Consider the following 3754-nt stretch of genomic DNA (forward strand, 5'->3'; position numbering starts at 1 on the left):
CAATTACCCCCGGTAAATTACCCCGGTATATTATCCCCCTGAAAATTACCCCCCAAGGACAACCACTCCCCCAGAACAATTACCCCTCGGGTAATCGCCCCCAGGAAAATTACCCCTCGAGGGCAACAGCATATTACATAGTGTTCAGTTTTCAGTTTTATTTTCACTTGTAACAAAACAATCAATATTTCAAAAATTATGACAAATAATCACAGTACTCAGTGACATTACTTTAATGTATTTTGCAAATCATAATTTCAAGTAAGAAGGAATGTATCGACTTATTTGCTGTAAACTGTAAAAATGGAGCGATCTACTGAGAAGCAGGGCTTGTGTAATAAATATATAATACAGTATATATAAGAAGAAAAATAAGAAGGAAAAATAAAATACTGTATTAATATAAAAATGCATAATGACATAATCATAACATAACAAATAACATAACTTTTAATTCATCGAGGATTAAAGCACGGATGTCCGTTATCGATTCTTTTATTTATGATAGTTTCGGAATGTGTTAGCAACAACAAAAATTCTGCTTACTCTGCAAATATTGTAATGGCAGTAAAGATAAACTTTTGTAACGTCACAGTCCAAAGGGAAAATTGGTTGAATCTAAACACAAAGATATTCATAAAAAAACATGGTAGTTCTTGTGATGTATTATGTATTATGTATATAGCGCCACCTATGTAGCAAGATTTTCAATCGGCATGCTGGAAGATGATTTTATTTACATGAAACTTCTGAAAGCGTTGATTTTGTGAAAAACAATTATCAAAAATGGTTAGAGCATGTAATTTCATGAAGAAATATCATGTAAAAAATATTAGTGACTTTCTTTCTGGGGGTGGGGTAATTTTCCAGGGAGGTAATTGTCCTTGGGAGGTAGTTGTACTTGGGAGGTAGTTTTCAGGGGGAAAATTTTCCTGGGGATAATTGTTCTTGGGAGGTAGTTGTCCATGTGGAGTTTTTTTTTCCGAGGGGTAATTTTCCAGGGGGAAATTTGCCAGGGGATAATTGTCCTTGGGTTATTTTCCAGGGGGTTATTGTCCTTGAGGGGTAATTTTCCTTGGGGTAATTGTCCCCCTGGGGGGTTATTTTCCGGGGGGTTATTTTCCAGGGGGGATTGTCCTCAGGGGGTGATTGTCCGTGGAGGGGGGTTTATTTTACAGGGGGGGTAATTTTACATGGGGTAGTTTTACAGGGGGTAATTGTCCTTGGGGGGGTGGTTGTTTTCCTGGGGGGTAATTTTCCGGGGATAATACCCAGGGGGTAATTGTCCTAGATCCATAAATATGCTTTAGCTTTAGTTTAATGTAACACTCAATAGATTTGAAGAATAAAGAATTTTTGAAAGGTAGACCAGGCCCAAATAGGCTAGGCCGAGCTGATTAGGCCAAGCTGTACAAGCCGTCATGATAAAAGTGGCCGTCCTAAATGATTGTAGGCCGTCCAAAAGATGGCTGCTAGCTAAGCCTATGGCGTAAATGTATGTAAACATTTATGCCATTAATACTATACATATTCGTGGCCATGTTCTGAGTGGTCAGATGTTCAGTTTGACACTCCGGAAGGTCCACTGATAATATAGCTGTAGTTGAAAAATGAATTTGCAGGAGGTGGTAACATTTTCACAAACATTTTGAGCACTGGAAATATGCCTATTTTTGTGCAACATGCTGGAAACTTGGATCCTTGTTTAATTTTAAGCAAGCACTAGAAAATTTTGAAAGCAATGATTGAGTACAGGTACATACAGTATTAAAACCAATTTTGAAGTTTTAGATTCTAAATATAATTCTTAAAAGGCTGTAACAAGTTAATCTGCCTGAATATGAATACTATATATTACTTTATTATATATGGCCATCAGGTTAACCAATATTCATCCTCTATAATTGGTTGGTTAACTCATATTCCAAGCTGTTTATTGTTCAATATCAAGTTTCGAGTTATTTTTATACCTCTTTGGTTTCAGTTATCATTTTTGGCAGTGTAAATATTTTTAAATAAAGTACTTACTAAGTTGGAGCTTGAAATTAGGAGGTTGCTTATACATATTATATAAATGTAATAAAACACTATTTTGGATCTTGAATTTTTTAGTAATAAATTTACATTTCATTAATATATTAAACTTCTGTTAATGAAAGCTTAAAATTGCCATGGTTACAATAGACTTGAAAATAAAAATGAGCAGATCCTTAAAAATATAAATGGAAATGCTGTGGAATAATTGTCAAAAAGAAATAAATTTTTTTTCAAGATAGTTAAAGTAATAATACTCATGTAGTACCTTTGAAAAGATTTTCCAAGGTATAAAAGAACAGCAAATTACAGATCAATCAAGTTCAGGTATTCCCTACCTAATCATACAGAAATTGATATGTGACAATATATATACTTTATTCATTTATATTTGAAAACTTTTGTATTTAATGAAATGAACTATTTTAGAAACCAGAAATATATGGCCTCTTTTTTTTTAGAAACCAGAAATATATGGCCTTTTTTTGAACTGACAATTTAATTGAGTACTGTCTTCCTTAATATGAATGATAGGCCTCTCTCTATTTTTATACTTTTTCATATTGTTGTATTTTGTATCTTAATGTTTTTGTATGTCAAATCATTTACCTTTGCGTGCTCCCAGTTTAGGGACACTGTTATGTGCTCTTTATTTGTTTCCTGTATTGTTTTTATGCAATAAAGTGATTTTATACAATTGAATGTGTATTTCAGAAAAATTTTGCTTTAAACATAAACTAAATCCGATCTAAAAAAAAATTGTTTATTTTTGCTACCTCTGAAACTCATTTTTTGTCTAGTGGTTCATATTATGATCAGGTGGATGGGGTGTTTATAGGGTCCCCTCTAGCTCCAGTGCTTGCCAACTTATTCATGGCACACCATGAAAAGATCTGGCTTGATCAATATCATGGACCTAATGCGTTATTCTGTCAATGTTATGTTGACAATATTTTTTGTCTTTAATTCAGACTGATGCCATTTCATTTCTTCAATATCTAAATTCTTGTCATAACATAAAATTTACTATGGGAAAAAAAAAGTTGAGAACAAACTTCCCTTCCTTGATGTTCTGGTGTCAAAGTCTGATAAAGGTACCACCCAAACCAGTGTCTATCAAAAAATACCTTCACAGGATTACTTACAAACTTCTTCAGTTTTTAGAATTAATTAATAAAACATAAGATGAGCAATAACTGGTTAGGTTTCCATAGGGACCTCAAGGCTTTAATTGTTATTCTTAGAAAAAATATGTTTTCATTTCCATTTAATTCACAAAATTATTTCTAAATATTCAGTTTTTATTCACTCCTATAACAAACGATCAAAAATTGGAAGACACTGACTACTCGTCATTTTAAGTTGCTGTTCACTGGTCCATTTTCTAAAGTCATTTCGCATAAGATTAATTCATTAACAAAATAGTTTTGTAATGATTTCAATATTAAATTAGTTTTTTCTTCATTTAAAATAAATATGTTTTCTGTGAAAGATTCTGTCCCGAATGATCTACGTTTGAACATACAAATTCATCTTAAAAGTTTGTCTCAATGTCAAGCATCATGCAATGAGGACTGTTTTCATATACCGTGTTCTACTTCAACAGCCAGCCAACGAAAAATCAAAGAAGTGTTGCATATCTATTAGGAAAAAGCCCTCTATCAACAAGCAACTTTTACATAATAATAATAGTGTAGTTTTATATAGCGCACAAATCCAT

The sequence above is a fragment of the Anneissia japonica genome, unplaced genomic scaffold (genome assembly GCF_011630105.1).
Source record: "Anneissia japonica isolate Jap-2015-1 unplaced genomic scaffold, ASM1163010v1 scaffold287877_len585272_cov192, whole genome shotgun sequence".
Taxonomy (NCBI): Eukaryota; Metazoa; Echinodermata; class Crinoidea; order Comatulida; family Comatulidae; genus Anneissia; species Anneissia japonica.